The following is a 12,841-nucleotide window of genomic DNA, read 5'->3' on the forward strand; positions in this document are numbered from 1 at the left end:
GTTTTAATATTTCTTAACATTGGATGTGATCGTCTCTTATTAGGTTGCTAGCTACCGCTGCAACCCGGATTGCTAGCTACCACTGCATCCCGGATTGCTAGCTACCGCTGCAACCCGGATTATGTAATCCCCATTTTTTTGCAATTAACATTGGCTAGATGTCGTTCTTTACTATAACAAAAATTATATATCTTTGAAAAGACTGCAGCATGAAAAGCATGAAAAGCTTATTTTAAAGTAATCTAAATGTCATGCTAAAATTGAAGTTGAGGCTAATAAATCAAACGAAACCTGGTGGGTTTAGTACATGCTTGCTATCAAATGAAATCAAGTATATTTTACCGACGGCTGATACATCTTGGATGTTGTAAGAAGTGAACTGAAACCTTAGTTCCTGACCAGAGCACATATACTGAGTTTCAACTATGCTTGGATGTCGGTACTTTAAGAATATACAAAAATGGACTTGGCCTTCTTTAAAACTGAACTGTTTAAAGCCCAAAACCACACTGAAATAAGAACAGCCAAATCAGACACCAGCCTGTTCTGAGATAATCTAAATGTCACACTAAAACTGAAGTTGAGGATAATAAATCAAACGAAACCTGGTGGGTTTAGTACATCATTGCTATCAAATGAGATCAAGTTTGTTTTACCGACGGCTGATACAACTTTGATGTTGTAAGAAGTGAACTTAAACTTTAGTTCCTGACAACAGCACAAATACTGAGTTTCAACCATGCTTGGATGTCGGTACTTTAAGAATATACGACAATGGACTTGGCATTCTTTAATAATGAACTGTTTAATACCACAACCACACTGAAGTAAGACCAGCCAAAACAGAGACTAGCCTGTTCTAAGGTAATCTAAATGTCATGCTAAAATGGAACTTGAGGATAATAAATCAAACGAAACCTGGTAGGTTTAGTACATCATTGATATCAAATGAAATCAATTTTATTTTACCGACGGCTGATACATCTTCGATGTTGTAAGAAGTGAACTGAAACTTTAGTTCCTGACATCAGCACAAATACTGAGTTTCAACTATGCTTGGATGTTGGTACTTTAAGAATATACGAAAATGGACTTGGCCTTCTTTAACACTGAACTGTTTAAAACCCACAACCACACTGAACTAAGAACAGCCAAAACAGACACCAGCCTGTTCTGAGGTAATCTAAATGTCATGCTAAAATTAAAGTTGAGAATAATAAATAAACCAAAACCTGGTGGGTTTAGTACATCATTCCTATCAAATGAAATCAATTTTATTTTACCGACGACTGATACATCTTGGATGTTGTAAGAAGTGAACTGAAACTTTAGTTGCTGACAACAGCACAAACACTGAGTTTCAACTATGCTTGGAGGGCAGTACTTTTAGGATATACACAAATGGACTTGGCCTTCTTTAATAATGAACTGATTAATATCATAACCACACTGAAATAAGACCAGCCAAAACAGAGACTAGCCTGTTCTAAGGTGGTCTAAATATCATGCTAAAATTGAAGTTGAGGAAAATAAATCAAACGAAACCTGCTGGGTTTAGTACATCGTTGCCATCAACGGAGATCAGGTTTATTTTACCGACGGCTGATACGTCTTTAACTATGCTAGAAGTGAATGAAACTTTAATTTCTGACAACAGCACAAATACTGAATTTCAACAATGCTTGGATGTACTTTAAGAATATACGAAAATGGACTAGGTCTTCTTTAATAATGAACTGTATTAATACCACAACCACACTGAAGTAACACCAGCCAAAACAGAGACTAGCCTGTTCTAAGGTAATCTTAATATCATGCTAAAATTGAAGTTGAGGAAAATAAATCAAACGAAACCTGCTGGGTTTAGTACATTGTTGCCATCAAAGGAGATCAGGTTTATTTTACCGACGGCTGATACGTCTTCAACTATGCTATGAAGTGAACTGAAACTTTAATTTCTGACAACAGCAAAAATACTGAGTTTCAACTATGCTTGGATGTCGGTAAGTTAAAGAATATACGAAAATTGACTTGGCCTTCTTTAATAATAAACTGTTTAATACCACAACCACACTGAAGTAAGACCAGCCAAAACAGAGACTAGCTTGTTCTAAGGTAATCCCACTATCATGCTAAAATTGAAGTTGAGGAAAATAAATCAAACGAAACCTGCTGGTTTTAGTACATCGTTGCCATCAAAGGAGATCAGGTTTATTTTACTGACGGCTGATACGTTTTCAACTATGCTAAGAAGTGATCTGAAACTTTAATTTCTGACAACAGCACAAATACTGAGTTTCAACTATGCTTGGATGTCGGTACTTTAAGAATAACTGAAAATGGACTTGGCCATCTTTAATAATGAACTGTTTAATACCACAACCACACTGAAGTAAGACCAGCCAAAACAGAGACTATCCTGTTCTAAGGTAATCTAACTATCATGCTAAAATTGAAGTTGAGGAAAATAAATCAAACGAAACCTAATCGTTGCCATCAAAGGAGATCAGGTTTATTTTACCGACGGCTGATACGTCTTAAACTATGCTAAGAACTGATCTGAAACTTTAATTTCTGACAACAGCACAAATACTGAGTTTCAATTATGCTTGGATTTCGGTACTTTAAGGATATACACAAATTTACTTGGCCTTCTTTAATAATGAACTGTTTAATAAACCACAACCACACTGAAGTAAGACCAGCCAAAACAGAGACTAGCCTGTTCTAAGGTAATCTAAATGTCATGCTAAAATTGAAGTTGAGGATAAAAATCAAATGAAACCTGGTGGGTTTAGTACATCATTGATATCAAATGAAATCAATTTTATTTTACCGACGGCTGATACATCTTCGATGTTGTAAGAAGTGAACTGAAACTTTAGTTCCTGACATCAGCAAAAATACTGAGTTTCAACTATGCTTGGATGTCGGCACTTTAAGAATATACGAAAATGGACTTGGCCTTCTTTAATAATAAACTGTTTAATACACAACCACACGGAAGTAAGACCAGCCAAAACAGAGACTAGCCTGTTCTAAGGTAATCTAAATATCATGCTAAAATTGAAGTTGAGAAAAATAAATCAAACCAAATCTGCTGGGTTTAGTACATCGTTGCTATCAAAGGAGATCAGGTTTATTTTACCGACGGCAGATACGTCTTCAACTATGCTAAGAAGTGAACCGAAACTTTAATTTCTGACAACAGCACAAATACTGAGTTTCAACTATGCTTGGATTTCGGTACTTTAAGAATATACGAAAATGGAATTTGCCTTCTTTAATAATGAACTGTTTAATACCACAACCACACTGAAATAAGACCAGCCAAAACAGAGACTAGCCAGTTTTAAGGTTATCTAAATATCATGCTAAAATTGAAGTTGAGGAAAATAAATCAAACGAAACCTGCTGGGTTTAGTACATCGTTGCTATCAAAGGAAATCAAGTTTATTTTACCGACGGCTGAAGCATCTTGGATGTTGTAAGAAGTGAACTGAAACTTCAGTTCTTGACAACAACACAATCACTGAGTTTCAACTATGCTTGAATAGAAAGGAGAAAGGATATGTACAAGAATTATCTGAGTGATAGATCATATGAAAACAAAAGGAATGTAAAGAAAGTGGAGAAAGTATTGAAATATGAACTAAGGAGGTGTGAAGTGGATGCCATGAATAAAATTTGTCATTTATCTGGAAGATGCAGCCAGACGGCATAATTGTAAAATATTGTACTGGCTTGTCAAGAAATTGAGAGGGAGTAGTCAATCTGGACTTGGCCCAGTTAAAGATATAAATGGGGCCACGATTAGCGAAATGGAAAGAATTAAAGAGAGATGGGCAGAACATTTTGAGAATTTGCTAAACCGAGATAGAGTTGCAGGTAAAGATGTATAGGAAAATGAAAAAGTTTGTGATACCTTGGATGTTAGGGAAGATTGGTTTTGCGAGGAAGAATTAACGACAGTACTAAAAGGATTAAAATATAATAAGGCTCCAGGTGCGGATAGTAAATGAGTTTCTTAAATATGGTGCCTCTGAGGTTAGAAATAAGTTACTGAAGATTATGAATATGATTTTTGAAAAAGGGGAAGTAACAAATGATTTTAATAAAACCTTAATTAAGCCACTTTATAAGAAAGGTGATAAAAGCGAGTGTGGTAATTATCGAGGCATTAGTCTGGTCTTTGTAGGTAGCAAATTACTTAGTAATATGACATTTTACAGACTGAAAGATGCCGTAGACAAAGTTTTAAGAGAAGAACAGTGCAGTTTTAGAAAAGGAAGAGGATGCATCGACCAAATTTTCACTCTTAGGTTAATAATTGAGAAGTGCCTGAGTTGTCAAACACCTTAGGTCCTTAGTTTTGTAGATTATGAGCAAGCGTTCAATTCTGTTGATAGAAGAGCTATAGCAAAGGTTTTATCCTTGTATGGTATATCAGACAAATGCATTAAAGTGATTAGTGTTATGTACGAGAATAACTAGGCTGCAGTTAAGGTAGGAAATGAGGTTAGCTGCTGGTTTTGTACTAAATCGGGAGTTAAACAGGGCTGTGTTCTATCTCCCTTTATATGGATTATTTTGATGGATTTTGTATTAAGGAGCACAAGAAAGGAAAGGGAGACCTCGGAATTAAAAACTGATTAATACCACAACCAGAATGAACTAAGACCAGCCAAATTAGAGACCAGCCTGTTCTGAGGTAATCTAAATGTTATGCTAAAATTGAAGGGGAGGATAATAATCTAATTGAAGTTGGATTACTTAAAGTAATCTAAATGTAATGCTTACGTTGCAGTTGAGAATAATAAATCAAACAAAACATGGTGGGTTAGGAACCGTGGGCACCCATAAGAGGGTAGAAGGGGCACCAGCCCCCTTGGCTGAATGACGCTACCTTATTGCGGTAAAGCTTTCTAATTTAGTTAATTATTAATTTAGTAAAAATATATAAGACGCAAATACGAAGTTTAGAAATACCACTTTTTATTAATATAAGGAACATATCCTGCCAAATTTCTGTTTAACGGGAAATTGAGAAATTACCACTTCCTAGCTATTACGTGGGTTGGTTAAATGACGGTGTGGTGGATAAAATGTATAAAAGATATATTTGATGGGAAGGGACAGATTTTTAGACTGTTACTAATTTTATGCCGGACTGACCTCTGGTCCGTTGTTTTTAGAAATAGCTTGGAATCCTGTCGGATCATTGTAAGTGTCTGTGCTCTTTATTTTATATTATTTAAGTTTCTGAGACTTGTGGTCTACTTGGGACAGCAGTCCCAGTAGAATATCTATATCTGGAATTATTATATGTTAGCTGAATAAAAGTATTGCATTATAGCCAGCCTCTCTCTACGATCTATCTTTAGTCCCACCGAATATACCCAGTTGGTATTGGTACGGAAACTGGGAGGGGCAGGGGAAAATTCCAAACTGAGTTTCTTTTAAATTTTGGCTGCGGTGGTTATGATGCGGCGGTTATGATAGGAGTAGGTGGCTAACACTAGACAAAGAAAACTGGGGATGACAGCTGTGACGCGCAAAATCACGACTGTCCCCCTCGTTTTCCCTCCTTTAAGAGTCAAATACACTGCTATAACTTTCGTTTAAAGATATGACTTTAATCACTGAAGGAAGAAATAAAAGAGGTAAAAAAAAGAAAAAAAGAAAAGTGGTATGCAGTTTGTGCCCTGGTTCAGCAGCCTATTAACTGCTGGCGTCAGATCTGTAGCACGCTCCATTACGGGCACACAGATTACTGCACGGTAGTGAAGCTTAATACACTTGCATGGTAGTTTATCAGGCTTTCTTGCAGCCACATTTGATCAGTTCTTTGCACGCCTTGGAAGTCTCGGGTAGCGTCGGCCAGACAGGATAACACCCATCATTTACGAGCTTCCATCCAAATTCAGAGGGGGAAGGAGGATTCTGAATGGGGTCTGCTGCTCTTCCCTAAATTCGGCCAGTCTTAAAGTGTGCACGTCTGGTGTGCTGAAAAAGGGCGTCGGATGTTAGTTATTTCTGTTCTCCAAAATTTTGGAGAACAGAAAAAGCTCTAGAACTTTTTCTATGAGAATCTCTTTATCCTTGAGCAGATCTTCAAATCCTTTCAACTTTTCCTTTACTTCCTCTAGTTTTGCATCTTCATTTCGTCTATCACTTATATCTTTTTCCCTTGCAACAACTACCTCTTCATAGCTTTTGCTCATTCTACTCATTTCGATCTTCAGTTTCTATTTGACGTGACATAGCCTATATAGACTCCTCACTAAATTGACGATCTAAAGAGGCCATCATTTTTTACTGATAATTATGAATCAATTGATTTTGAAGACGTGATTTGTCGTTGAAAGTTCCTTTAAACTTGCCTTTTTCTCTTTTGACCGTTCTTGAATTTTTCTATTCACTTCTTGTAGTTTAGGCACTCTAGCCACTTCATTTTTAGCTTGTGTTAGCTATATTTCCATTTCTTCTTTTGCTCTTATTTGAGCAGCAACTTTTTCTTCATAACTTGATTTCAACCTCTCTTCAACCTCATTTTGTTCAGAAAGGAACCGTTCTGAGTGTTTTTCAATTTGTCCATGAATTCTTTGAAGCTCTTTTTTTTTGCCTTGTGAGCTTTTTGCATATTCTAGCTCTTTTGTCAAGGATGCCAGCTGACAACACTGCTCTTCAATAATTTTTTTCATAGTTTTCTGCTTTCTTTTCAAAAATCAGTTTAATAACATGTACCTGTTTCTCTTTTTCTCTGATTTCATCGGACAGACAAGTCATTGCAGTTGTTGTCGACTGAAGTGTATTCCTAAGACTTTCAATTAAAAGTGCACTTTCTTTAAGTTTGCATCGAGATTCTGAAAGCTCAGTATTTAAGCTTTCAATCACCTCATTTCTGTTCTCCAAAATTTTCTCAAGCTCTAGAACTTTTTCTATGAGAATCTCTTAATCCTTGAGCATATCTTCAAATCCTTTGAACTTTTCTTTTACTAATAACATACCTGTTTGGTAACATATTTCTTAGGACAGACAAGTCATTGCAGTTGTTTTTGACTGAAGTGTATTCTTAAGACCTTCAATATAACCTTGTGTCTCCTCTGCGAATTTTTCCAATTTCTTTATTTTATCATCAAGTTCCTTTTGCAAAAGTGCACTTTCTTCAAGTTTTCATCAAGATTCTGAAAGCTCAGTATTTAAGCTTTCATTCACCTCATTTCTGTTCTCCAAAATTTTCTCAAGCTCTAAAACTTTTTCTATGAGAATCTTTTTATCCTTGAGCAGATCTTCAAATCCTTTCAACTTTTCACAGCTACAAGACCTCAACTTAGATACAGCATGCCCTTTCGGTGATTTCTTTGAAGGATTCTTTCTCTCCTTCTCTTGTCGTTTCTTTTCTTCTGCCCTTCATCATTATCTCCCAGTCGAACTCCTAGTTTCGGTAAGATGTCATCACAGACTTTATCACAAAGGTTGAAAAGATCATGCCTAAGTCTCTTTGTTACTAATTTGCTTGGCCAATTTCCTAACATCTTCCCGAAATCGTGCGAAAGCTTCTAAGTAAGGGTAGAGCTGTTTTTCATTTGTTTCTGAGGAAGTTTCAGTTGGAACTTCCTTTTTCCCTTTTGATTTCTTATTAACCTAACTTTTGGAGTTACTTTTACTATTACTACTATTAGATTCGGAAAGCGATATGGAAAGCGCTGGAATTACTTTCAATATTACTGTAATAAGATTCGGAAAGAGATATGTGCTCTTTGCTGTTTTCCTTTGATTTTTTCCTTTCCTTTTTGCCTTTTGATTTCTTGGTTATATTACTTTTTGAATTACAATCACTATCGCTGCTAAAAGACTCTAGAAGACTCACTATCTTAGACAAATCAAAGAATATTTTTTTTCTTATTCATCCTTTGCAATTTCTTATGTACGCTACTTCTGGGATTACTTTCATTATTACTACAATAAGATTCAGAAAGAGACATATGCTCTTTGCTTTTCTCCTTTTATTTTTTCCTTCCTTTAAAACTCTTATAACACCATCCAGTTCTTGGGTTTTACTTTCGTATTCAGACAACATAATAAGGTATCTTTAGCCAAGCCTTTTGCACATTCTAACTCTTTTGTCAAGGATGCCAGCTGACAACACTGCTCTTCAATAATTTTTTCACAGTCGTCTGCTTTCTTTTCGAAAATCAGTTTATCTGCGATAATAACATTTACCTGTTTCTCTTTTTCAAATATTTCATCGGACAGAGAAGTCATTGCAGTTGTTTTCGACTGAACTGTATTCTTAAGACCTTCAATTTCACCTTGTGTCTCCTCTGTTAATTTTTCCATTTTCTTTATTTTATCATCAAGTTCCTTTTGCAAAAGTGCACTTTCTTCAAGTTCGCATCAAGATTCTGAAAGCTCAGTATTTAAGCTTTCAATCACCTCATTTCTGTTCTCCAAAATTTTCTGAAGCCCTAGAACGAGAATCTCTTTATCCTTGACCAGATCTTCAAATCCTTTCAACATTTCTTTTACTTCCTCTAGTTTTGCATCTTCATTTCCCCTATCACTTATATCTTTTTCCCTCGCAACAACTACCTCTTCATAGCTTTTGGTCATTCTATTCATTTCGATTTTCATTTCCCGTTCCACTTTTTCAGCGCTGTTTATGAAATTGTGTAATTTAGCATTAGCATCATTTCATCCTGACTCAGCAACTGAAAGTCTGTCATTGAAATTTGTCATCATTTTTTCTTTCTTTTGAATTTCTTCAAGCAATAGTTTTTCCATATCTATTCCTTTATCAATTAGAGCAGTTAGACGAATTGATTCCTCTTTAAGACAGGACATATCTTTCACCATTACATGTTCCTTCTCTTCTTTTTCGGTGAGAGTTAGGTGAACATCCTCCATTTTAATTAAAGTGGTAGCTTCTTCCACTTCCACACTAGAAGTTAAACTGCCAACAGATGCTTGAAGTGTTTCAATTTGACATGACATAGCCTGTTTAGACTCCTCGCTAAATTGACGATCTAAAGAGGCCATCATTTTTGACTGATAATTATGAATCAATTGATTTTGAAGACGTGACTTGTCGTTGGAAAGTTCCTTTCAACTTGCCTCTTTCTCTTTTAACCGTTCTTGAATTTTTCTATTCACTTCTTGTAGTTTAGGCACTCTAGCCACTTCATTTTTAGCTTGTGTTAGCTCTATTTCTATTTCTGAGATTTTTTTTCAATTTGTCCATGAATTCTTTCAAGCTCTTCTTTTTGCCTTGTGAGCCTTTTGCACATTCTAGCTCTTTTCTCAGACAAGTAATTGCAGTTATTGTCAACTGAAGTGTATTCCAAAGACTTTCAATTAAAAGTGCACGTTTTTCATGTTTGCATCGAGATTCTGAAAGCTGAGTATGTAATTCTTCAATCACCTCATTTCTTTTCTCCAAAATTTTATCAAGCTCTAGAACTTTTTCTATGAGAATCTCTTTATCCTTGGGCAGATCTTCAAATCCTTTCAACTTTTCTTTTACTAATGACATACCTGTTTGGTAATAACAAACAGGTTTCAACAGGGAAAAATAACAAACAGGCAAAAAAATTTCTTTGGACAGACCAGTCATTGCAGTTGTTTGCGAATGAAGTGTATTCTGATAACCTTTAATATAACCTTTTGCCTCCTCTGCGAATTTTTCCAATTTCTTTATTTTATCATCAAGTTCCTTTTGCAGAAGTGCACTTTCTTTAAGTTTGCATCGAGATTCTTTAAACTCAGTATTTAAGCTTTCAATCACCTCATATCTGTACTCCAAAATTTTCTCAAGGTTTAGATTTTTTTCTTTGAGAATATCTTTATCCTTGCGCATATATTCAAATAGCAGAGCCATGACCTTTATAAGCAATTGACCTTCTTCTTTATCTTCCAGTCGAACTCCTAGTTTTGGTAAGATGTCATCACGGAATTTATCACAAAGGTTAAAAAGATCATGCCTAGTCTCTTTGTTACTAATTTGCTTGGCCAATTTCCTAACATCTTCCCGAAATCGTGCAAAAGCTTCTAAGTAAGGGTAGAGCTGTTTTTCATTTGTTTCTGAGGAATTTTCTCTTGGAAAATCTATAAATTCTTGTTTTATTTGATTATTCTCTTTGAGGGATGGAACAGTTATAATCTTATTCTCATTAGCTGATTTCTGCTCCCTCTTCTTATTAGGAAGAGAATTCCTATAATCTGTTGTATCTATTTTGAATATTCTATATTTTATAGCTGCCCACCACATTGATTTTCCAGCACATATGACCGTTATGCCAGTGACAAAACTTACAATCATTTGTGAATCAAAAGACATCATGTTATTTGTGAACATCGATACATAGAACCCCGTGCCAAGTATCAAGAACCTATCAAAACTAATTTTAAAATTGTCAGGTATTTTTCTAGTTTTAATTAAAGAAATAAAATTATTGATCAGACAAAATACATAGTTTTGCAGTTTACATAATAACTTAGCAATCAATTAAATCAAATTAGTTTATTCAAAACTTTCAGGAATTACTCTATTTCCAATTCACCAATTTGACTTTTGTTAAAACTCTAAAGGAATTACAATATTTTATGTAACTATATCTACATACTTTCAATTAGTTTAAAAATTCTATTTTGATCTTCATATCTAAGATGATATTTATACCATTTGCAATTACAGTTTCGAACAAAATGCAGTTTCTCGTAAAAAATCAATTTTATTTACTAGAACAGTACAGTTACTGTAACAGCCTATACTATAGTTAAGTTGCCCTTCTACAGTAACGATTCTAGGACAAAACCCCGGAAATAAAAATCACAAACAGAAAGAAGTCTATGTCTTTTTCTTATTTGGAGTAGCAAGAGACGAACTTTTGGAATAGTAAGAGACGACGAGAGAATCAGGCAGCTAACTAAGTCCAGTATGTCCCCTGGTTTGTTCTTTACTAGATTCCAGCCATCTCTACAGCTATGATACTAATTATAGTAAAGAACGACCTCTCGCCTATACTAAATTTTTCTGGCTACATAACTATAGCATAGGCTAGTACAGTTATAGCCCCTAGTAACTGAAGTAATAAAAGGATTCCTTATATTAATTGGTATTTAAATTATATTCCTTAGTAAATTATAAGGTAAAGAACGATCTCTAGGCCATAGTAACTAATTTAATTTTGAAAAGATTACGGCAGAAACCTAAATGGTTGTATAAGTAAGCTATAGAGGGTGTAAGCTAAGTTGTATAAGTAAGCTAAGTAAGCTAAGAGGGTGTATGTTGTTAAAAATTGCTGAAAATTTTTCTCCAGAATACAAATAACAGGCTAAACTATAAATTCTTAAAAAAACGAAAAAAAAATTAAAGTATTATTCGCCTTTTCTCTGAAAACACAGTGTCAATATAAAACGAACAGAAATTAATTAAAAAAACTGTTTCCACAAAATACGTTTTTCAAAGAAAAGTAAAGAACTCCATTAAACAAAAAATGAGCAAATGTAAAATGAAATAATCTACCCTGCGTGAAACTATCACAAATCAGCATCGATTAATAAATGAAACCCAAAACAAACAGAAATTACAATAAATAACCGAGTCAAGCTCAAAACAAGTAGAAATTAAGATAAGTTGGGCTAAAAACCCCTGTGCTTTCCCAGGGCCACAACATATTTTGCACTTGAAAAAAAATACTGAAAAAAATACAAATGAGTGTGCATTGTCAGTTTAATATACAAATACTTATATTTAGTAATCAAAATGTTAATATTACTTAATTTATTAAAGTTATAAAAGTAAACACATTTATATTTTTTCAGTAAAATGCAAATTATGTTCCTGTTTTGGGAAGGCATAGGGGCTTTGAGTCCAACTTATGTTAATTTCTGCTCGTTTTGAGTTTGACTCGGTTATTTATTGTAATATCTGTTCGTTTTGGGTTTCATTTATTTATCGAGCCTGATTTGTGGAAGTTACACGCTTAGTAGATTATTTCATTTTATTTTTACTCATTTTTGTTTGATGGAGTTTTTTACTTTTCTTTGAAAAACTTATTTTGTGGAAATTTTTTTTTATTTCTTTATAATTTAAAAGCCTTGGTGGCCCAGTCGGTAGTGCGTTAGTCTCATAACACTAAGGTCGTGAGTTCAAGCCTCATCTGGGGCAAATTTCTCCATTAATTTTAAATGGAAGTTGCTGGTTTCTCGGAAAGCATGGTTTTATAGCAAACTTTTAGTCTTATAATAGTATTCAGTTATTAGGGGCTTTACTGTCCGTTCTTTACTGAAAAAGTAATATTCATAACTAGCTACCACTGCAACCAAAATACTGTGAAATTGCAAACAGGAAAACGCTTATGGCTTTTCCTTAATTGGAATAGTAAGAGACGACCTGGATAGCAACCTGTGAATATGATGTCATTGAACAATCTTCGATATGAAATATGAAGTTTTTCTTAAAAAATTGATTATGTTTTAAAAATTAATTTTTTCATTACAAAAAGTTTTCATCCACGTCAATTTCTTTAAAAATGAGTCATTAAGCAACTCTATCTGGTGTTCCAGTGAAACTCTGTCTGAGAGTAGAAAAGCACTGCCTATGATTAACTTGACTGATCCTTTATACAATGCAACCCGGACAATAATTACTATGGGCTTGAGTTCGTTCTTTACTATATTTTTAAGAAAAACTGTATTTTTCTTCAACACTGTTGTAGCTTATATTATCTAAGCGTTTTTGTAATTGAAAAAATTCGGGTTGCAGTGGTAGCTAAAAGCCTAGTAAGAGACGATAACGGTCCTTAATAAAAATTTCGTAAAAAAATTTAAAAATTAA

General features: G+C 34.4%; 1 non-coding gene across 1 annotated transcript; it reads left to right on the forward strand.

Moving 5' to 3' along the window:
• Positions 1 to 12,099: 12,099 nt before the first annotated feature.
• On the forward strand, positions 12,100 to 12,172 carry TRNAM-CAU (transfer RNA methionine (anticodon CAU)). The gene has a single exon. It is a non-coding gene; the product is annotated as a tRNA-Met (tRNA).
• The last annotated feature ends 669 nt before the right edge of the window (positions 12,173 to 12,841 follow it).

This window comes from Artemia sp. Qi Xiang Cuo, chromosome 1 (genome assembly GCF_049724085.1).
Source record: "Artemia sp. Qi Xiang Cuo chromosome 1, ASM4972408v1, whole genome shotgun sequence".
Taxonomy (NCBI): Eukaryota; Metazoa; Arthropoda; class Branchiopoda; order Anostraca; family Artemiidae; genus Artemia; species Artemia sp. Qi Xiang Cuo.